At 37.0% G+C, this 23,939-nt stretch overlaps 1 long non-coding RNA gene across 1 annotated transcript in view; it reads left to right on the top strand.

Annotated features, from left to right (window-relative positions):
- LOC134761426 (uncharacterized) overlaps nt 1-23,939 on the top strand; it is a 141,752-nt gene that overhangs the window by 112,987 nt on the left and 4,826 nt on the right. Inside the window, exons 3-4 of the long non-coding RNA XR_010140021.1 lie at nt 15,569-15,685; nt 17,043-17,138. This is a non-coding gene — a long non-coding RNA (uncharacterized LOC134761426). The remainder of the gene's footprint in view (nt 1-15,568; nt 15,686-17,042; nt 17,139-23,939) is intronic.

The raw sequence follows: 23,939 nt of genomic DNA, 5'->3' as shown, positions 1-23,939 counted from the left end.
CCTGAAAAAAACAAGCAATGGGGAAATGATTTCCTATTCAATAAATGGTGCTGGTGCTGGGATAACTGGCTAGTCATATGTAGAAGATTGAAACTGGACACCTTCCTTATACAATGTGCAAAAATTAACATAAGATGGATTAAAGACTTAAATGTAAAACCCAAAACTATAAAAACCCTAGAAGGCAACCGAGGCAATACCATTCAGGACATAGGCAATGGGCAAATATTTCATGATAAAGATGCTAAAAGCAATTGCGAGAAAAGCAAAAATTGACAAATGGGACCTAATTAAAGAGCTTCTGCACAGCAAAGGAAACTGTCAACAGAGTGAGCAGACAACCTATAGAATAGAAGATCATTTTTTCAAACTATGTATATGACAAAGGTCTAATATCCAGCATCTATAAGGAACTTAAATTTACAAGAAACAAGCAACCCCATTAAAAAGTGGGCAAATGACATGAACAGACACTTCTCAAAAGAAGACATATATGTGGCCAATAATCATATGACAAAAGCTCAACATCACTGATCATTAGAGAAATGCAAATCAAAACCACAATGAGACAGTGTCTCACACTAGTCAAAATGACTATTATTAAAAAGTCAAAAAATAACAGATGCTGGTGAGGTTGTGGAGAAAAAGGAATGCTTATACACTGTTGGTGGGGGTGTGAATTAGTTCAACCATTTTGAGAGACAGTGTGGTGATTCCTCAAAGACCAAAGCACAGAAATACCATTTGATCCAGCAATCCCATTACTGGGTGTATACCCAAAGGAATATAAATTGTTCTATTATAAAGACACATGCATGCATATGTTCACTGCAGCACTATTCACATAGCAAAAACATGGAATCAACCTAAATGCCCATCAGTGATAGACTGGATAAAGAAAATGTGGCACATATTACTATGCAGCCACAAAAAGAAATGAAGTAATGTCCTTTGCAGGGACATAGATGGAGCTGGAGGCCATTATCCTCAGCAAACTAATACGGGAACAGAAAACCACATACCACATCTTCTCACTTATAAGTAGAAATTAAATGATGGGAACACATGGACGCATGGAAGGAGGTGACACACACTGGGGCCTAATGGAAAATGAAGGGTGGGAGGAGGGAGAGAACCAGGAAAAATAACTAATGGGTGCTGGTCTTAATACCTGAGTGAGGAAATAATCTGTACAACAACCCCCCATGACACAAGTTTACCTATATAACAAACCTGCACATGTGCCTTTGAACTTAAAAGTTATAAAAAGACCTTTGATTGGTAAATTTTGTCTGGTCTGATGGGAAGTCATAATTCTGGCCTTCTATGATTGTGGTGATTCCTGTAGTTGGACATGTCTCTGTGGGACCTATGGAACTATTTCTGGAAATACAGGCTCCTGTGGGGCAGGAGGCATTTTAGCTGGTGTGTTTCATGCCTCCTTGCACCTGCGCTGTTACCTGGGGGTGACCAAGACAGCCTTAACATTCCCCTCATTGTGACTGAACTTTTCATGTTCTTCCTGATGATAGGCTCCTGATTATATAATTATTTGCATTTCTGTAATGATCACCTTCTTAGAGCATTAACTTTAGAAAGCTTGCACTCTGCCCCTTTGAAATGTAAATCTTCTACAGCCTAAAAATGAATTTCCTAAGGGTTTAGGAGCCATCCCTTTGAAAGATAGGACTCCTCTCTCCCAGTGTTTGTGGAGAGATAGGAGACTAACTCTGATAAGGGGCAATTAGTAAACAGAGATAGCTTAATCACATTGACCAACCTCCCCATTAAAGTCCTCCTATACTTTTCCATTAGCTCGTCACAGCATTTAAAAATTCTGCCTTTTATTCCAGAGGAGTTTATTTCAGTCTTTGTCCATATTGCAATAGTCTCGAACGAAGTCTTCCTCGCCATTTTTAACAGATTTCCAGTGCAATTTTTCTTTTACAGGGGTGAGGTGAGGGAGCAAAGAGAACAGCTGCTGTATGTCTGTGTAGACCATTGCGTAAACTGCTGCAAGGACTTCACTTGAAGAATCCTGATGCTACACTTCCATGCTGGCAAACTGTGGCTCCTGTCCTATGTCTTTTAGAGTCAGCTAAGGCCAAGTGGGGCCTGTGATAGTCTTGTGAGTCTGATTGTTTAGTTGAACATGAGAAGATCCTTCTTACTGGATGTCCTCTTATGATGACCTCATTCTGCTTTCTTGATACTAGTTTACATTTTCCTTTCTGGTGGAATTTGTTTTCAATCGAAAGGCCAAATAGAACCAGAAAGTGAAATGATGAGTCCTTATTAACTTGCTCTGTAGTTTTTAGGAGTCCATTCTGTTTATTTTTGCCATTAATTATGTGATTCTAAATTATTTTATTGTTTTTGAGAAAATCCTCTTAGACTTACCCTTACAATTGGGCTACTTACTTGTGTTGGGACTGTTGAAGAACAGCTTAGGCATTTTAGTTAGTTACCTGCAAGAAAAATAGCTTATTCACATTTAAAGGAGATAGCTGGTATACAGTCAGCCCCCTGTATCTGTGGGTTCTGTGTCTGTGGATTTAACTATGGATCAAAAATATTTGGAAAAAGATTGTTTAGAACATGTACAGACATTTTTCCTTGTTATTATTCCCTAAATAATATAGTATAACAACTATTTTATAGCACTTTCATCATATTAGGTATCATAAGTAATCTAGAAATAAGATTTAAAGTATACAGGAGGATGTGTGTAAGTTATCTGCAAATACTACACCATTTTATGTAAGGAACTTGAGCCTCTGTGAATTTTGGCATCCATGGGGGGTCCTAGAACAAATCTTCCATGGCAGGGATCACTGTACTGTCATCAATCACTGTACTGTCATCGAGGAACAGGATTTATAGGAATGTGGGTAAAGAAAAACAAAACAAAACAAACCACAGGAATTCTGGGATCAGTGGAGTTAGTATCTGCATTTTTTTGGAGTGAAAGTGGGGTAAACTGATTATCTGGCAGCTAATAAGAAGTCACTCTGGACAACATGCCCTTGAGCAGGCTGGCTGGGGTTATCTTATAAAAAACCCCAAACCAATTTTAGCTGTATATGGATTATTTGAAAAACCTTGAGAATTTATTGTGGAGTACATGCAATAGGCTGTCTCACTGTATTGTCTATCAGGGTCTTTCATCAGTAACTTTTCCTTAATTATTAGTCCAGGTCTGCAGCATTTCCTCATCAGAATTTCTCAGCACATTCAGGTAGCCTTAGCTTGGGCAGGATGATGGTAGATGTTCCTTCTTGAGGACTAAATGTATTTTTCAAAACAATTACATAGGTTCAATTGATCAAGCCAGAGACACTGTTCAGAGACCTATAGATAGAACAGAGAAGAACCAAATAAGGAAAGGAGGAAATTTTGGACTCATTTTAATCTTTTAAATGACGCTTTAAATGTATGTCATATATTTGAAGGAAAGTACATTTAGGAATTGGAAAAATTATTCCAAATATATTATACCTCAAATTAAAGCACATTCAGTCAGATAATGGATTGCTGCAAAATTATTATACATTATCTAAAGAGCTGTCACAAATTTACAAATGAATATCACATTTTTGAAGTACTTAGAGAACACAGACGGCTTCCTTGGACTAATGCTAGCTGTCAGCTATTAATGCATAATAATTATGTCTTCACTAATAGTTCTTCCAAGAAGATGTTTTCTGTATCTCCTTATTGTGATTCTCACCATCTTCTTCTACCTCCTCCTGTTTTTAACCTTACCTCTTTGATTGTTAATATTAGGCTATGCAAAGATGAATTCTCTAGAATACAAAAGGATTTAACAAATGATAGAATTTGTAGAGTCATGGATAGCACATTAAAAACTACATAGTAAACATGGCAGAAGCTTAAGCAAGAAAAATAAGAAAAACATCTCTGGAACTGTTCCAGACATCTTTATAAACTAATTAGGACTATCAAGGATTATATGATATTGTAGAATAAATTTGAACTTAAGTTATGGGGAAATAGAACACTGGAAGAAATTGTTAAATTCAGCAACATTGCATTAAATATAAGCTCAGTTCAGGTGCCGTAGGAGTTACAAAGGTAAGACCTCTTGTATCCTCATGAAATTTATGATCAGGCTGAGTTCCTTATTACTTAGAAATCCTGTCGTTGAGAGAAGGGTGACTTCTAGTTATTTAAAATCCCTAGAACCTAGTATAGGGCCAGTAAATGCCCAGGAAATAGCTATTGAACTGAAGCACACAAAGGCACCTTACGGGAATAAAAATGCGAGTTACCTAATGCAATGGATGATTCATAAGAAAATGGTCATATTAATCAAGAAATCTTTTTCTGAAACACCAATAGCCCTTTAAAAGTACCTCTCAACTATTTTCCTTTGAGTTATAAGAAAGCATCATCTCTATCTGACAGAGAAGCACAAACTAAAATGAAATAAGAACCTCTTACTGAGCTATTGAGCACTTGGAGTGCCCTGAGTGTTCCACAGGATGCTTTACATGTTTTAATTCACTTTATTCTCACACAATTCTATGAAGACAATAGAGTAAAACAACTGAAGCTTTGAAAGGTGAATTTTTTTTTTGCAGTTATATGGCAAGTATGTAGAGAAACCAGGACCGAGGCTCTATTTTGTTTAACTCCAAAGCCCATGTTATTTCCCTTGGTTTTCACTGTTTCTGAATCACGAGAAAATTACCTGCAGCCACTAGATACATGCCTTCAAAGAGCCAGAAACTTTGACAAGTGTTCTTAGTTGAAGGTTAATGCATTCAAGGCTGACTGGGAATTGCTCACAGATAAAAGGTAAAGTAAAGTTTAATTTTCCTAAGTGAGTGATATTTAAGACATCTTTTCCTCTCATTTCCAAATCCCATTTGCAGTACATGTTATCGCAAAAATATATGTGAGTTTTTATTGTGACTTCCAAATATATGTGAATTTTTATTGATTTTTTTTCTAGGTTTATATGTCAAAAAAGGGAGGAATGGAAAGAAAATTGGAAATTAATATTTTAGATGTTGATATGGTTTGGCTGTGTCCCCACCCAAATCTCATCTTGAATTGTAGTTCTCATAACTCCACGTGTCATGGGAGGGACCCCGTGGGAGTTAATTAAATCACGGGGGTGTTTACCCCCATGCTGCTGTTCTCAGATAGTGATTGAGTTCTCAAGAGCTCGCATGGTTTTATAAGGAACTTTTCCCCCTTTTGCTCAGTACTTTTCCTTGCTGCCACCATGTAAAGAAGAATGTGTTTGCTTCCCCTTCCACCATGACTGTAAATTCCCTGAGGCTTCCCCAACCCTGCAGAACTGTGAATCAATTAAACTTCTTTCCTTTATAAATTACCCAGTCTCAAGTATGTCCTTATGGCAGAGTGAGAATGGACTAATACAGTAAATTGGTACCAGTAGAGTGGATGCTGCTATAAGGATACCCAAAAGTGTGGAAGTGACTTTAGAACAGGGTAACAGGCAGAGGTTGAAACAGTTTGGAGGGCTCAGAAGAAGAAAAGGTGAGAAAGCTTGGAACTTCCTAGAGACTTGTTGGATGGCTTTGACCAAAATGCTGATAGTGATATGGATAATGAAATCCAGGCTGAGGTGGTCTTAGAGATGAAGAACTTGTTGAGAACTAGAGTAAAGGTGACTCTTGCTATGCAAAGATACTGGCAGCATTTTGCCCCTGCCCTAGAGATCTGTGGAACTTTGAACTTGAGAGAGATGATTTAGGGTATCTGGCAGAAGAAATTTCTAAGCAGCAAAGGATTCAAGGGAAGCAGAGTATAAAAGTTTGAAAAATTTGCAGCCTGACAATATGATAGAAAAGAAAACCCCATTTTCTGGGGAGAAATTCAAGCCAACTGCAGAAATTTGCAAAAGTAATGAGGAGCCAAATGTTAATCACCAAGACAATGGGGAAAATGTCTCCAGGGCATGTCAGAGACCTTCTTGGCAGTCCCTCCTATCACAGGCCTGGAGGCCTATGAGGAAAAAATTGTTTCATAAGCCAGGCCCAGGGACCCTCTGCTCTATGCAACCTCAGGATGTGGTGCCCTGCATCCCAGCTGCTCCAGCTCCAGCCATGGCTAAGAGGAGCCATTATACAGCTCATGCCATTGCTTCATAGGGTGCAAACTTCAAGCCTTGGCAGCTTCCACGTGGTGTTGGTTCTGTGTGTGCATAGAACTCAAAAATTGAGGTTTGGGACCTCTGCCTACATTTCAGAGGATTTATGGAAATGCCTGAATGTCCAGGCAAAAGTTTGCTGCAGGAGTGGAGTCCACATGGAGAACTTCTGCTAGGGCAGTGCAGGAGCGAACTGTGGGATCAGAGCCCTCACTCAGTCCCCACTGAGGCATTGTCTAGAGGACCTGTGAGAAGAGGGCCACTGCCTTCCAGACCTCAGAATGGTAGACCCACTGACAGCTTGAACCATGCACCTGGAAAAACTGTAGACACTCAAGGCCAGTCCATGAAAGCAGCCAGGAGGGGGGCTGTACCCTTCAAAGCTACAGGGGCAGAGGTGCCCAAGGCCATGAGGGCCCACCTCTTGCATCAATGTGACCTGGATGTAAGACATGGAGTCAAGGGAGATCATTTTGGAACTTTAAGGTTTAATGACTGCTCTATTGGATTTTGGACTTGCATAAGACTGTAGCCTCTTCGTTTCTCCCATTTGGAGTAAGTATATTTACCCAATTACTGTACCCCTATCGTATCTAGAAAATAACTAAGTTGCTTTTAATTTTACAGGTTCATAGGTGGAAGGGACTTGCCTTCTCTCAGATGATACTTGGACTTTTGGGTTAATGGCGAAATAAGCTAAGACTTTGGAGGACTGTTGGGAAGGCATGATTGTGTTTTCAAATGTGAGGACATGAGACTTGGGAGGGGCCAGGGGTGGAATGATATGATTTGGCTGTGTCCCCACTAAAATCTCATCTTGGATTGTAGTTCCCATAATCCCTACATGTCATGGGAGAGACCCGGTGGGAAGTTATAGAATCATGGGGTGGTTACTTCCATGCCTCTGTTCTCATGATAGTGAGTGAGTTCTCATGAGACCCAGTGGTTTTATAAGGGGCTTTTCCCCCTTATGCTCAGCACTTCTCCTTGCTGCCACCATGTGAAGAAGGATGTGTTTGCTTCCCCTCCATCATGCTTGTAAGTTTCCTGAGGCCTCCCAAGCCATGTGGAACTGTGAGTCAATTAAACCTCTTTCCTTTAGAAAGGAACATCTTGGGTATGTCCTTTTAGCTGTGTGCAGATGGACTAATACAGATGTTTGCTAAGTACTAGATATTTAGTAGTATCAGCAGAATTTAATATTTATAAGCCATTTTTTCTGACCCTGAACTCCACTTATTTTCTCTCTACTGTGCTAATTTCCCCAAAATTATCAATAGATCTGACAATTAATAGATTGTACTAGCTTCATTAGAATCTAGCAGCAAATTTTGGGCAAATTTCTCTAAGCATCAGTTTGCTAATCTATAAAATGGGAATAATGATAATGATTATCTCATAGAGCTTGAGGATTAAATAATTTAATTTTCTATTATATCTAACAAATATAAATTTTGTCCATCTTTTCATGACACTAACAGTGTAAGATGTTGTATTTTACATTTGTCTAAATGAAACTAAATCTTAATATACTCACATGCCAAGTTTGGCTATGTCTTTAATATCAGAAAAATTTGAGGCATCACTCCTCCATTATATAGAAAGAAGTTCCAGAGTGTACTCAGTTTAAGAAAAAAGGCTAAGGGGCATGATCTTCTGTTTCTGCTGGCCATAATGCCCTGGCTTCTTGTGTTATTCAATGCCTGGTCCATCACCATGTGCTGGCACAGCTACAGCTGCAGGGAGACCATGTTCTCAACTTCAGCTATAGAATGTCACTGGAGTGCACAAGACCATGATTTACAGTTTGCAGCCCATGCATACATTCATGCATCTGTCACCATCAGAGTTCCTGCCATGACCCAGGGGGACACAAGTTGCTACCTTCATCTCTCCACTTCCCAGTTAAGGAGGGTTGCCACAGTCTGGGCTGAAGCCTTGCCCTTCCTCAGACACTGCACAACATCTACCTCTTTCTCTCTCAGACAAAACAGCTCCTTCTCTTAAAAAGGGACTTTGTGGCCCGGCACAGTGGCTCATGCCTGTAATCCCAGCACTTTGGGAGGCCGAGGCGGGCGGATCATGAGGTCAGGAGATCGAGACCATCCTGGCTAACATGGTGAAACCCTCTCTGTACTAAAATACAAAATAATTAGCCGGGCCTGGTGGCAGGTGCCTGTAGTCCCAGCTACTCGGGAGGCTGAGGCAGGAGAATGGTGTGAACCTGGGAGGCGGAGCTTGCAGTGAGCCAAGATGGCACCACTGCACTCCAGCCTGGGCGACAGAGCGAGACTCTGTCTCAAAAGAAAAAAAAAAGGGATTTCGTGTGAATTTTTCTGCAGGGTCGCTCAATGTCAATTTTCTATTTCAGGCTTGAAATCTGTAGAGGTTGTTAACAAATACTTCCTTTCCCATTTCCCACTCAACAAAAGCAACACAGACACACAGAGATAGACACACACACACACACACAAACACACACACACACACACACACACACACACACAGTTAAAGTCTAGAAGTCAAGAACTCAAAGTTATAGTCTCAGTTCTGGGAAGCTTGGTGTGGGGGTGAATAATAGGAAGATGGAAGCAAGCACTATTTACCAGGTTCTTATAAATATTTCTAGAGATATTTTATATTTGTAAATATTAGTGTGTATCTTCTATTTTTGTAGACAATTAGGTATCAGTACTTCTCAAGCTAGCTGTAGTGAATGACCAGTTAAAAAATTCCAATAAGATGGAGGCCAATAATTTTGTAAAATACAGTAAAATGGTTGTGGCAATGCCAATAAAGGTTTCTAAGTTTTATTTTTATTTAAGCTTTCTGAGTGCTTACTCTCAATTCTCTGTACTTACCTCATGATCAACTAGTAGCACTGGTCTACAAATTGCATTTTGAGTATAGTACTGTTATACATAGTTTCTTATTATAATATACGTATTTCTTCATAGCTTTTTTTATGTCTATTTAATATTATATCTCAAAGATCTTTCAATGAAAGGACAATTTAGAGCGATCTGTAGATAACATGAAACTGAGTAAGAAAAAAACTTGTTTTTGTAAGGTACCCAGATGTTTGGGGTGGTTTGTAGCACAACATTACCTGGTAAAAGCTGACTTATACTTCTACTTATATTTTACTAATTTCATTTAGAATTACTCAGTGTCAGTTATCATTCCCGATAACTTTTTAGCTATCACTTCTTTGTCTTGGATTCAGCATTGCCAATGAGGAATCTGATGTCAGTCTTATTCTCATGAATTTCCATTTTTGGTAACGTATGTCTATTGTTGTTATACTTGAAGGGTAACTTGGTTGGGTTAAATGATTGGGTGACTTTATTTTTTTATAATCTTGCTTACATGTTTTCATGACTCCTGGCGTGGGGAGTAGTAGCTACAGAGAAATCTAAGGTAACCTGACTTTTTCCTCTCTATGTGGCTTCCTTTTTTTTGGGGTGGCCATACTTTTTTCTTCAACAAGGCTTTTTCTTCATTTAAGTTCACCCAGTTATATCTTGGTGCCTATCATTTAAAAAATATTTTTTTTTCCTGGCCGGGCAAGGTGGCTTATGCCTGTAATCCCAGCATTTTGGGAGGCCGAGGAGGGCGGATCGCCTGAAGTTAGGAGTTCAAGACCAGCCTGGCCAACATGTCAAAACCCCGTCTCTACTAAAAAATGCAAAAATTAGCCTGACATGGTAGTGGGCGCCTGTAATCCCAGCTACTTAGGAGGCTGAGGCAGGAGAATTGCTTGAATCAGGGAGACGGAGGTTGCAGTGAGTGGAGATCATGCCACTGCACTCCAGCCTGGGTGACAGAATGAGACTCTGTCAAAATAAATAAAATAAAATAACTAAAATAAAATAAAATAAAATAAAATAAAATAAAATAAAATAATTTCTGAGAGACTTGGGAAATAGAGTGTTCTTTAGATATTTATATTAAATTTTTTCTATATTTTGAAATAAAAACTTTTTGGTGTCTTTGCGTGGTATGTTCAGTTCCATTCATTATAAATTCTGCTTTCATGAGTATTAATTATATGTATGATGGATCTCTGTGTGTGGCATTTGATCTACCATCTTTCCTATAACTATTCCTATATGTTTATTTATATTTATAATTTTTCTAGGCTGTCAAAATGTACTTAAATGTGATTTAAGTCACTCTATTTTTAGTTTGTTTTGTAGTGAGGACACTTAAGATCTACTCTCTTACAAAATTTGAAGTATACAATCCAGTATTATTAACTATAGTCACATTGCTATACATATTTCTAGTTGTCTTTAATATATATTTTTTCTTTGTGTTTTTTTCTTTTATTTCTGCACTTAACTAGCTCACCTTTCCTCTTCTGCTGTCTTCTTTACTCTTTCTTGAGCTATTTGTCTCTTTTGTGAGCTCTTCTTTTAAGTGCAAATAATATTATCTGAAATTCATTTGAGACAATGAAGAATTATTTGTTTGAACTGCTAATCTGTTGGGGAATTTTCTTGCAATGTATTTTCTTCATCTGCCTGGTTTTAATTTTCTCTCCTGCTAGGGTCTGAGTGTTTGTGTTCCCCTAATATTCATATGTTGAAGACTAATGCAAGGTAGGGCCTTTAGGAGGTGATTAGATCATAAGAGTAGAGTCCTCATGAATGAGATTGGTGCCCTTGTGAAAGAGGCCAGAGGAAGCTTGTTTGCCCCTTCTGCCATGTGAGGACAGAGCAAGAAGGTGCCAGCTATGAGAAATGAACTCTCTTCAGACACTGAACCTGCTGGTACCTTGATCTTGGACTTCCCAGACTCCAGGCCTGTGAGCAATCTATTTCTGTTGTTTATAAATTACCAAAGGTATTTTGTTATAGCAGCCTAAATGAACTAAGACAACTTCCTACATTTGTGTGTGTCTATTCATATTTTAAATTTTTTTGTTCTGCTTCTAATGGGTCTAATTATTTGAAGGATCTAGTTGGATAACTGGGCAGAGGTATATGTGATGTGCGTTGGGAGACTGTAGGTTTGATTTGTGTTTCTCATCTTAAAAACCCTTTTAAAAAGCTTGTTATTTCCTCTGCCTCAGGACTCTTGGGAGCTCAGCTTTCAGTGTCTTAGCACTTTATGACGTATTAAAGTCCTTTATGTCACAGCTCTGCTGCTGAGATCTGGTGGTCTCTCCTCAATTTTACCCATCCATGAATAGTCTAGGTTGTAGACCAGAGAAATGGCATATCATCATGGATATCCATTCTCTTTCCTGTGGTTCTGTTTATAGTCTCTATTACTTTTCTGGCCCACCCATCCTCCTAGATCTTATTGCTGACTTAGGACAGAATTATTTTCTTTTAGACAAGTGTTTCTTTGTTCAAGACTTAAGCCTGTATGTGCCTTTTCTTAACATCCCACCTTGTTTTGGTCTAGATTTTACAGTATTGCAAAAATGCCCCAGTTTTATAATTAATTGATGATGAAGATTTTTCTCCTTGCATTCTTTTCATTGTTTTTGTGGGTTTCACAGGAATGAGAATACAATAAAAAGAGTCCTTTCTCCATCATTTTCAACTGAAAAGCCAAACAGCTTTAAGATTGAATTGACACAGTGAAAACTCTCTCCTAGTAATTTTCATTGATATGAAGTACAGAGATATTTAAGGGATAGAATCAACAGAACTTGCTGATTTGTGGGAAATAGGAGCCAAGGGAAGGGGAGCAATTAAGGGCAGTCATTACATTTTCTTGGCTTGAGATATTTGGATGATGATGGTGCCAATTATTTGATGGAGAGAGTAGGAAGACTGGGTTGCCATGGGAGGATATATTAAGGGTTACATTTTGGATTTATTAAAATTGAGAAATATCTGAAATATTCAACTAGGGATTTCACATATGCTCTTGGATATGAGTCTGGAGTTGCCATGGGAGGATGTATTAAGAGTTACATTTTGGATTTATTAAAATTGAGAAATATCTGAAATATTCAACTAGGGACTTCACATATACTCTTGGATATGAGTCTGGAGCTCTGAGTAGAGCTCTGGGCTTAATATGAATTTTGGATGTGTTAGCTTAATTAATGTAGGATAATTTCAGCCTTGGGGATGGGTAAAGGAACCTTGGATGTAGGTTGTACAGATAAAAAAAGAGTAGAATGTAGCTCTGAGATTCCCTTACCCTTAGAGGTAAGTTATTAGAGAACGTGCAAAGGAAGCTGAGGTAGAAGAAAAACAAAAACACAGTATCTGTGAAGGGAAGAGGTGATACTATTTCAAGACAGAGGGAATAGTCGATCATATTAAATGATTCTGAAGGGTGGAGTAAATGAGTAAAGGAAGTGCCCACTGGATTTGGCAACACGAAACTCAGCAGTGACCTTGACAACGGCAGCATCAGTGCATTAGTGGGGTGAGACATCAGATTGCACTGGCTCAAATTAGTAAAGTGGAAGTGAGGAAGCAAAAGGAAAGCAGGTGACATTTAAAAAATATTTTATTTTAAATCAATAATTTATAATTGTATATATTTATGGAATACAAAGTGATGTTATGATTTAAGAATAAAATGTGAAATATTAATACTTACATTAAGCTAATTAATATATCCATGACTTCAAATACTTATTTTTTGTGAGGAAAACATTTTAAATTTAGTCTCAGTAATTTGAAAATGTGCAATACACTATTATTAACCATAGTAACCATGTTGTGCAGAAGAATTAAAAAAATACCTTATTACTCCTGTCTGATTTTGTACCCTTTGGCCATGATCTTCCCATTTCCCCCACCCCAGCTCCTATTACCACAACTTTCTGCTTCTGAGTTCAATTGTTTTAGATGTCACCTGTAAGTAAAAACATTAGGTATTTGTCTTTCCATTCCTGGCTTATTTCATTTAGCAGCATGTTCTTCAGTTTCATCCAAGTTGTCACGAATGACAAAATTTCCCTCTTTTTTTTTTTTTTAAGGCTGAACAGTATTCTATTGGAAAGCAGGGGACATTTTTGAGAGATTTAGCTATGAATGGTGGCATAGAAATAAGGTAGTAAGTCAGCTTTAAGAACAGAACATCCCCATCACTTTTGAAGCCCTTCCTGTGTCTCCCTTCCTCTTCTCCACATGCAGCAACTACATTTAATTCTTGTTAATCATTACTTGTCTTTTTAGCTTTACCATAAACGTAAAATGCAAAAAAAAAAAAAAAAACCAGAAATAGAGTAGTAAAAAGTAGCATCAGTGTTTTCTGTTTATTTTACTTTAATATAAAAGATACCAAAGCATGTTTGTGTCCTGATTGAAATGATACATAGAAGGGAAGAGATTAATCATACAGGAGAGAAATGGATGATTGACATTGCATGGGCGTTAAAGAAAGCATGAGGGAATTTAATTCAGAGCAGAAGTGGAGTGACTGGCCTTGGACAGATGTATGGTCATATCTTTTGTTGAAACAGAATAGAATATGGGAATATGGGTATTAATGCAGGCAGGTTTTTAAATTTGGGGGTGGAAAAATGATGAAATTTATTTCTGATGGCTTCTGTTTCCTCTGTGAGATTTGAGGGAAAGTAATCCGGTTGCTTCTTTTGTGAGGCTTGAGACAATAAAGGTATTAGAAACCCTTTCATTGTTGTTAAGGATTCAAAACATCTGCCCTGTTGTACTTGATATACTTAAATTATTATATTATATTCCAGGATTCTTTTTCTAGAAAATAATTAATGAAACTATAAATCAAGGCTAAATGCCTACTGACACATTACTGTTTGAGTTAATGCCTACTAGTATATCTGTTTTACAGATTAAAAAACCTGAACCCTACAGACATTAAATAATTTGCTCAATATGACATAGGTGGGAAGTGAGGGAAATGGATTGCAATCTAACCTGACTGATCTTAGAATCTGCTTTTAATCGCTACACCATATTACCTCTGCTCGTTTTAACATTTAAATTACACACATACATACATAATGAAAAGATAATAACATGGACTTTTTTCTCTGTCCTTGTTTTTGTTTCAAAAGTTCCTGTGCCCCATCCACCATTTTTTTTTTAAAGATTCTTGGTAAAATAAACACCTCATTTCTACATTACTGAAGTCAAGAGGAGTGGAAATAAAACTATACATTCTCACCTTAGCATTTTCTATACATATCAAAAATTTTTATGTTAAATCTTTAACAATCAAACAGTGATGAGAGAGCTTGAAACTTGACAGCATTGTCTTCCTCCAAATCTAATGTTAACATTTGCTTTTATGAGCATGTTATTTTTCTACATGACATTTTCCTTTAACATTTTTAATAAGACAGAAAAAGAATTCAGAGATTTGACAGAGTACCTATATAAAGCAGAGAAGAACAAAAATACACTGTCTAGGCACTGAGTTAATGAAGAATTATATTTAAAAGAATCGTAAAAGATGTTGTAATAATGTAGGGTGTTTTTCCTCAGTGCAGTTTAGTTCTCTTATTTTTCTTTGTGTAGGAGTACTGTCTGCAATTTGGGTGCAAAAGTTTAACACTTCATTTATTAAAGAAAACTTAATTCTTCTAACTGTATATTTGTACCTGTTATTAGTGTTCAATAAATCAATAAGTGACCATAGTTAACATTAAGCTATTGAACTTTTCAAAATAGCTAGAAGAGAATAATGCAAATGTTTCCAGCATAAAGAAAAAATAAATTTTTAAGGTGATGGGTATCCCAATACCCTGATTTGATCTTTTCACATTATATGAGTGTATCAGATTATTACATGTACCCCCAAAATATGTACATTTATTATGTATCAATAAAAAGTAAATAAAAAATAATTATAAGAGTAGAAAGCAGATCCTTAGTTAGAGAGAAGAAATGTAATAAAATGGAAGAAAAGATTGATATGGAGGGATACAAAAGAAAACATTAACATGGGAGGGATACGACATTTTCTGTGGTTCCTGAATTTTCTAACATATTGATCATTTATTACAAAATTCTGTGAAAGAACTATCCTATTTCATTGAGAAGAAAGTGAAATATCAAAAATATGTATAATTTGTTTTGGGATAAACAGTATATCAATAATGTATAGTATCTAAAATTCATGTCTCTTTTTCTCTGACATTCTTCTTGCTTACCTCAATTCAGGAAGTGTTGGCTGTGTAGAGTTACTGTTGAATAAAATTAATGCTTAAAATTCATAGCTGTATTTGGAAAAAATTTAAAGATAATTAAAATGCAAATACAACTGGAAGAATTTAACTATGGAATTAAGTTCATTCTGAGACTTCAATGATACACTGACATATTATCTGACTTTAGGATCAGCTTTTGTTGAAGAGAGGAGAAAGTGAATATCCACACACAATTGGAGGAAAGGACACAAGATGGAATGTTTGGCTAGAGGCCAGAATGACAACTTTGCTTACTTGATTTTTCTTCTTTACAGAACGGCCCTGTCTGAGAGATATGTTACCCTAAACACCGAGACTCAATATATATGACTTAAGAAAAAAAAGATCCTTATGCCCTATCTGAAGGTGATGCTTCCTGATTTTTACAACAGGTAATTCTTTTTCTTTCAATGGAGGGAACCACACTTTGATCACATAATTTCACTTTATAATATGGATAGTTTTAGGACAAACTAATTAAAGCTTATATTACTTGTATTTTCAAAAATCCCTCATGTAGTGCATTATGTGATTAATTAGCTCTTGTAATTTGGTAAAATGAGAGTTGTATTGGCTCTCCAATAAGAATGAAAAAAGAGAGAGGGATGGATTATTGTAGCATATCTAGAACAATATACAAATCTTTATTTTATTGCTTTTGGCCTCCTTGAGGTGTCAAGCGTGGCAGACATGTGTATGCTTTCCTTTAAGTTCATGACCATGGAAATGACTTCTTCAAAGAAATGTTGAAAAATACTTCATTTATGCCTTCTAAAGAATGGATGTCAGAAAAATTGGTGGACTAAATTTTTAGCTACTTCACTCCTATCCTTTACCAATATTCTTGATCCTACAACTTGCTGCTTGAATTTGGATGCCTCTTTTGAGAGTTAACGTTTTATGCAAGGTCCTAGTTAACAGAAAGGAGTTCCTTCTCATTGGAAGTGAAGTAATTTTCCAGAATCAATAATATGTATTTCAACTGATGGTCATTTAGATTGTGAAAGTTGATAACCCAGAAACTAGGAAATGCTTAAAAAATGTGACATAGCCTAAGAGAATTACAAATATTATCTAGTAAATTTTGCATATTCTAGAAGTACGGTTTGACTCCTGCATCTTGCAGACAAATACTAGTATTAGAAAAAAAGGATTTTTTTTTCTTTTTGTCTCATGCTCTTCAATATTACAAAATTATTTCAATGTAAACATTTCAGCTATTTTTTCATAGCAGTCCAGTGAGATAAACATAAATTGGCATTATCACAGATCAAATTCTTTTAAATTCACTGCTTTGAGGTAAATCACCTGAAGGAGCTGGTAAGAATTAGATGGCAGCTCCAGAGCATTACATGTTTGATATACTCTGTGATGTGTATATCAAACACATCACAGTTCATATACTTTCTCATCTATGATTTATTGAGGAATGAGTTATCAGTAAGCTGAAGAGCAAACTAGCAGCACTGGAAATGAAAGGGCCAAGGAAAAAATGATACATTTTAGAAGGTGAGCCTTGGGAGGAAATGGATTGGTTAAATTTCATCTTCTACCCCAGGACCCTGCCTCTGCTTCTTTGGTAATTAACATTATATGGAGAGAGAGAGAGAGATTGAGAGACAGAGAGAGAGAGAGAGAGACCGACATGGTAAAAGTTCAGACTAGCATCTGTGATTTTAAGTATTAATTTAAAACAGCTGTAAAAAATATTCATATATTCACCTTAGGTAATATGTTGTTTTTTTCCAGAAAAGAATGCTGTGTTCCTGTGCCTGGGGAGATGATAATCAAGCTGGCACACTGACAATCAATGTAAATTCATTAAACAAAACAGGAAGTAAACAGGTATCTTTAAGTTTGTATCTCCCATTCGTAAGTACTTTCAGTCATACCTGGTTATGAAATAGTTTTGATGTTGCAAATCAATAAAGCAAAAAACAAATAAATGAAACCCAAAGGCAAAAAAAAAAAAAGAATGGAAAAATCCCGAAAGAAATAATCAGATTTTCCACCAGAGTATTTTGTTCTCTGAAATTATTCTGACTGCCTGCCTTTCCAAGATATCTACAACTTCACTTAGCCGGTGCCATGTTTTATACATATTCATTTGCTGCATTTATCCTGATTACCAAAATAAACATGTATAGTGTAGAAAAAAGGAAGAAATACACAAAAGCACAAGGAAAAATTAAAAACAATTCATGCTCTTTTCACTCAGATATGATCAACTTTTGATATTTTACGGAGTATTCTTTTATTTTTTTTCCTCTGGTTATTTTTTTCCCAAATCTCAATGTAATGCAAATACCTTTGTGTTTTCATTTGCATGACTACATACACAGAAACTCACCTAAAATAAAAAATATAGTTTGATTTTTTCATTTTACATAGAATGGTATTATGTGTATATTTCTGTGACACTGGTATATTATTTCAAATAACTTACTCTTTTTACAGTCTGTAGTGACCGTTAGAAGCCTACTTAACATCCAGTAATCTCTTCTTTCTAAGAGAATCCCAATTTTATTGAAAGCAGCAATGTGCCCAGATGAAACAAACAAAATCAACAGGTTTATGTGTCCTTTGCTTACATAGCCATTTTGTTGACAGCTGATGTGATACCTTCGTTCTTGTCTTCTTTGGTTTAAGAGAATTTAAACAAGAGACACACAGCAAAGACACAACACACAAAGCAAAGACACACAGCAAAGGAGATACAGCATAGAGTAATTTATTGCAAAATAAAAAGAATATTTGGAAGTTAGGTGCAGAATAGACACTACACCCTGAGAGAAGAGAGAGGATTCAGGGCGTGCTGTTCATAAGGATGAGACAGCAAAGACTGGCACCTGGGTGACTCCTTTTATGGGAGTCTTACATGATTATTCATAACGAAGTGGAAAGAAGTGTTACTAGTAAGCATGTTCTGGGTGGTCTTCTGGTTGCACATGTGCAGTAGCTGTACATGTTTGTTCATACGTTGCATGTCTCATTAGCATCTTAAATATCCATCCAAGGGTGTGTTTTTTACTATTAAAATGAGTAAAGGGTCAGTTTGAGGACAGGTAAAATCAAAGTGTGCATGCTCTCTGCAGGGGAAATCTACTGAAGATAGCTTTGCTTGAATACTCAATTACAATGCACATGTTGAGGCTTGTTGTGTTGACTGTATGGTCATGATGGTTTGCTGCATCCCGAGAACATGGTCACTTCCTTGACTACCTATCCTGCCTCAATTTGACGTAATTCTAGCCATTTGTTTAAGCCACTGCTTACTTAAAATTGTTACAATGGAATGCAACTGTTGTTATATATGTAATAGTTAATAAATATGGATGCACCATATTTTAATGTTATATGTAATAGATAATAAATATGGATGCACCATAAATTATTTAAGAATTCAATAAGTAAATAAAATCTAGAATATTTTCAATTTTTTACTATTAAAACAATGACACAATAAGCATATTTGTATGTGTCTATGCCAGTCAACTTTTGTACATATTTTCCATTTCTTTGCCATTTTGCACTTCTTCTTTGATAATCATTTTGTTTAATCGTCCATCTCACTAATTCATATTTTATCTGGGTCTCTTCTTATTTCCAGCTTGTTATTTTGTGTGCGTTTTAAAATTTCAGCATTTATTATGACCACATATATGTATGTGTGTGCCTCTACATACATTTAATATTTTAGATATATAAATAAACTGAATACATATTAAATATGTATTAAAATTATATGTTATATATACATATGTATTATGTTTAATCTCTAAGCCCCAAAATAATTTATTTCAGACAAGCATATTTCTTTTATAATGGATAAGAAAATCTCTCTCTGAGGATGTTAATTATATTTATTTAAAGTTTTTTTCTGTTTTTCTCTACTATGTCTATTTAAGAGATTATGGTACTAATTTTATTGTAATTTAGGTTTAGCAGTTCTCACCCCTGCAACCCCCACTAAGCTTTTGAGTTTTGTTCTGGATATCTGGAAATTCTTGGGAAATTTTAGATTGCAATTTGATAGGCAGAGAGTATTTGTTTGGTTTATGTGGGGATCTTTGCAGTGAATGTAGGTTCTGACTACTGTAGATTCATCATGGCTACAGATACATAGTACGAGTACCTGGGGAAAACATGCCTTGTGGGTTGCATGTCTTCAGGATATTGGCTCCTTGAAGCTTCTTTGCAGGGTGGACCTGAAAGAGCAACAAAGTATGTCAGGTACAGTCAGGCATTGATCTTTTCATTTATTTCTGGATTCCATTTTTATGCTTTGCCTGGTGCAGTGGCTCATGCCTCTAATCCAAGCACTTTAGGAGGCTGAGGAAGGAGGATTACTTGAGCCCAGGAGTTTGAGATCAGCTTGAGCAACATGGTGAGACTCCATCTCTACCAAAAAAAAAATAATAATTAATTCAAAAATTAACCAGGCATGGTAGTGTGTGCCTAGTCCCAGCTACTTGGGAGGTTGAAGTGGGAGGACCGCTTGAGCCTAGGAGGTCAAGGCTGCAATGAGCAATGTTCATGCCTCTGCACTCCAGCCTGGGTGACAGTGTGAGACTCTGTCTCAAAAAGAAAAAAGTTATATATATTTTGCATTTACATTTAGAAATGAACTTGGCCATAGGATTTCCTTTCTTATAATTTCCTTTATGGTGGCCCTGTAAAATAAGTTGGGAGTTGTTTTGTATTTTTCTATTATCTCAAAAATTGTTTTAAAAATTGGCATTATTTGTACCTTAAACATTTTTTAGAATTGGGTGGTAGAGACATCTGATATTGGTTATATATTAGTTCATTCTTACACTGCTATGAAGAAATACCTAAGACTGGGCAATTTTTAGAGAAAAGAGGTTTAATTGACTGACAGTTTTGCATGACTAGGGGGGCCCTAGGAAACATACAATCATGGTGGAAGGTGCCTATACACAGGGCAGCAGAAGAGAGAATGAGAGCCAACAGGGGAAATGCCAGACACTTATAAAACCATCAGATCTCATGAGACTTACTCATTATCATGAGAACAGCAGGAGGGAAACTGCCCCCAAGATCCAGTTACCTCTACCTGGTCCTGCCCTTGACACATGGGAATCATTACAATTCAAGGTGAGATTTGGGTGGGGACACAGAACCAAACCATACCATTCCATCCCTGGCCCCTCCCACATCTCATGTCCTCACATTTCAAAACACAATCATGCCCTTCCAACAATCCCCAAAGTCTTAACTCATTTCAGCATTAACCAAAAAGTCCAAGTCCAAAATCTCATCTGAGAAAAAACAGGCACCTTTCATGTATGAGCCTATAAAATCAAAAGCAAGTTAGTTACTTTCTAGATACAATGGGTGTACAGGCATTGGGTAAATACGACCATTCCAAATGGGAGAAAGTAGCCCAAACAAAGGGGCTACAAGCCCCATGCAAGTTTGAAATCCAATAGGGCAGTCAGTAAAACTTAAAGTTCCAAAATGATCTCTTTTGATTCCATGTCTCACATCCAGGTCACACTGATGCAAGAGGTAGGCTCCCACAACCTTGGGCAGCTCTGTTCCTGTGGCTTTGTAGGGTACAGCCCCACTCCTGGCTGTTTTCACAGGCTGGCATTGAGTGCCTGTGGCTTTTCCAGTTGCAAGGTGCAAGCTGTTGATGGATATACCATTCTGGGGTCTGGAGGATGGCGACCCTCTTCTCACAGCCCCTCTAGGTAGTGCCCCAGTGGGGACTCTTGTGGGGGCTCCAACCCCACATTTCCCTTCTGCACTGCTGTAGCAGACATTCTCCATGAGGGTTCCACCCCTGCAGCAAACATCTGCCTGGACATCCAGGAATTTCCATACATCCTCTGAAATCTAGGCAGAGGTTCCCAAACCTCAATTCTTGACTTCTGTGCACCCACAGAAGACCACATGAAAGCTGCCAAGGCTTGGGGCTTGCGCTTTCTGAAGCAATGGCCCAAGCTGTACCTTGGCCCCTTTTAGCCATGGCTGGAGTTGAAGCACATGGAACACAGGGCACTGTGTCCCGAGGCTGCATAGAGCAGTGGGGCCCTGGGTCTGGCCCACAAAACCATTTTCACTCCTGGGCCTCCTGGCTTGTGATGGGAGAGGCTGCTGTGAAGGTCTCTGACATGCCCTGGAGACATTTTCCTTACTGTCTTGCTGATTAACATTTCGCTCCTTGTTAGTTATACAAATTTCTGCAGCCAGCTTGAATTTCTCCCCAGAAAATGGGTTTTTCTTTCATATTGCATCATCAGGCTGCAAATTTTTCAAACGTTTATGCTTTGCTTCCTCTTGAATGCTTTGTGCTTTGTCACTTAGAAATTTCTTCTGCCAGATTACCCTATATCTTCTTTCTTGAGTTCAAAGTTCCACAGTTCTCTATGGCAGGGTCAAAATGCCACCAGTCTCTTTGCTAAAGCATAGCAAGAGAGACCTTTGCTCCAATTCCCAACAAGTTCCTCATCTCCATCTGAGACCACCTCAGCCTGAACTTCATTGTCCCTATCACTGAGAATTTAATCAATTAAATCAATACTGGGCAAAGTGTGTCTATGGTAGTAACAGAAGCAGGTATGGCTACTATGTACCTAATAGTCAGATGATATCTTTATGATAATGGTGAACTTTTGAAAGTTATTTGAAAATGTCCTTTCTAAAGAAATATCTATGAATCTAAAAATAGTAAGGCTAAGAAATGCTTTTGTTTACATATACAAGAGCAGAATTAGATGTGATCATAATAAGTTAGTGTGGTGTTAAAATGGCAGTCTTGTTCATTTAGAGGAAAAGGCATTGGAATAGCCGTTTTTAATGTGTCTTTTACTTAAATGTTGCCAAAAATTCTTCCACCCAAGTACATGTCCTTTTGCAAATGATTAGGCAATTAATTACTCTTCTGTACCATATCTGCTAAGTTAAATGTCACATTGATTGAGAGATTTTGAGTTGTTTTATGCAGCTTTCTCAATCAGATCATATGTGGTTTTTATAAAATGGTGTATTCTTTTTGACATTATACTTACCTTTTAGAAAAGTCATAAAAGCGGAAACTGATGAGGTTTGAGGCTTTTGGTTCATTGTATCTTTGTGGAGTCTTGACCCATATTCTCATGGAGCTAGAGGATAATTAATATTTCCTGTGATTTATGATATCCACTGCTAGGAAACTATAAGAAATTATTCTTCCCTGCTACCACTCTCTGTTCTCTGTCTGCAGATATGTTGTAAGAAATGTAGCTTTTGCTCATAAATTTCATCATTTGAGATTGTTATTTCAGTTGAGTATTATCAGAAAGCATTTCTAATAATTAACTCTTGTTGCATACCTGTAATCAGAAAGGGACCTTCTTTACTTCACTGCACTGCTAGGATATTAAGCTGGCAAGCATGAAAATAGCTTTGTGAACAGCTGGGCTCATCACAGTGAAGCTGGAGATCAAAGCTGCCAAAAATGGAGGGCGCTTATATTCACCAATCCAAAAGAGATGGTTTTGGCTTTGAGAGAACATTGCTGAACATAGGAACAACAGATTAATGGGAAAACTGTTGATAAAGCAGTAACTATCATCCTTGAACTATTTAATCCACTGGAACAATTTTATGACTTCTTAGTCCTTAATCATTTTAAATGATTCAGACCTGTTGAATAGAGGTGAGATTATCTGCCTCTTATCAACTCTCATAAAATATTTTACATAAAGTGAACCAAATTGCATGCAACATAGGACTATGTGATTAAAATGCTCACCCTTACAATACCATCCAGAGACATTCTAGGAGAGCAAAATGTCCTGAAAAATATTCAGGTGCCCTTGAAAGAATGAACAATGAACACATTGTCATTAGGAAAATTTAGCCTCCCATGAGATAACTTTCAAAATATTATCAATAATGGATATTGCTGTCAGAACTATCTTCCTAAAATATATTAGACTATTTTTACTATCCTATGCTCTGTGTTCAGTTGCTTAAAAAAATAAATTCAAAAGTGTTTGGCATTCAAAGCAGTTTATGCTAGCACCTCAGGTTACCTCTTCAGCCAATTCTCCCACTACTCCACTGTGTGTATTCTGACCTAGTATTCTGTCATATTTTCTATTTCCTAATAATGTTAGATAATTCCAGATTTCCTTATATGGCTATACTGATCTCTCAACCTGCAATGCTTTCTCTATATTTTTTTACAGTTAAAAAAATTGAAGGCATGCTCAAATGCAATATTCTCTTTTAAACTTTCCTGGATTCTCACAGTTAGAATATATATATATTTTTTGTTCCAGGCTCTTATAATGCTTGTATTTCCATTTTTAATGCTTGTATTTCCATTTTGACTTGCATTGTGGGTAGTTTTTACTGTTTCTCCCAAATATTTGAGTCTCTGTGGGTAGGGCCTATGAGTAATTCAACTTGTGTTACCCAGAGCTTAGCAATTATCAGAATTTATTTATTGGTCATTGATATGGTTTGGCTGTGTCCCCAACCAAATCTCATCTTGAATTGTAACTCCCACAATTCTCACATGTCATGGGAGGAACCCAGTGGGAAGTGATTGAATTATGGGGGCAGATTTTCCTGCGCTGTTCTAATGACAGTGAATGAGTCTCATGAGATCTGATAGTTTTAAAAATGGGA

The sequence above is a fragment of the Pongo abelii genome, chromosome 4 (assembly GCF_028885655.2).
Source record: "Pongo abelii isolate AG06213 chromosome 4, NHGRI_mPonAbe1-v2.0_pri, whole genome shotgun sequence".
In the NCBI taxonomy this organism is placed as follows: Eukaryota; Metazoa; Chordata; class Mammalia; order Primates; family Hominidae; genus Pongo; species Pongo abelii.
This window is presented reverse-complemented; position numbering and strand designations above follow the sequence as displayed.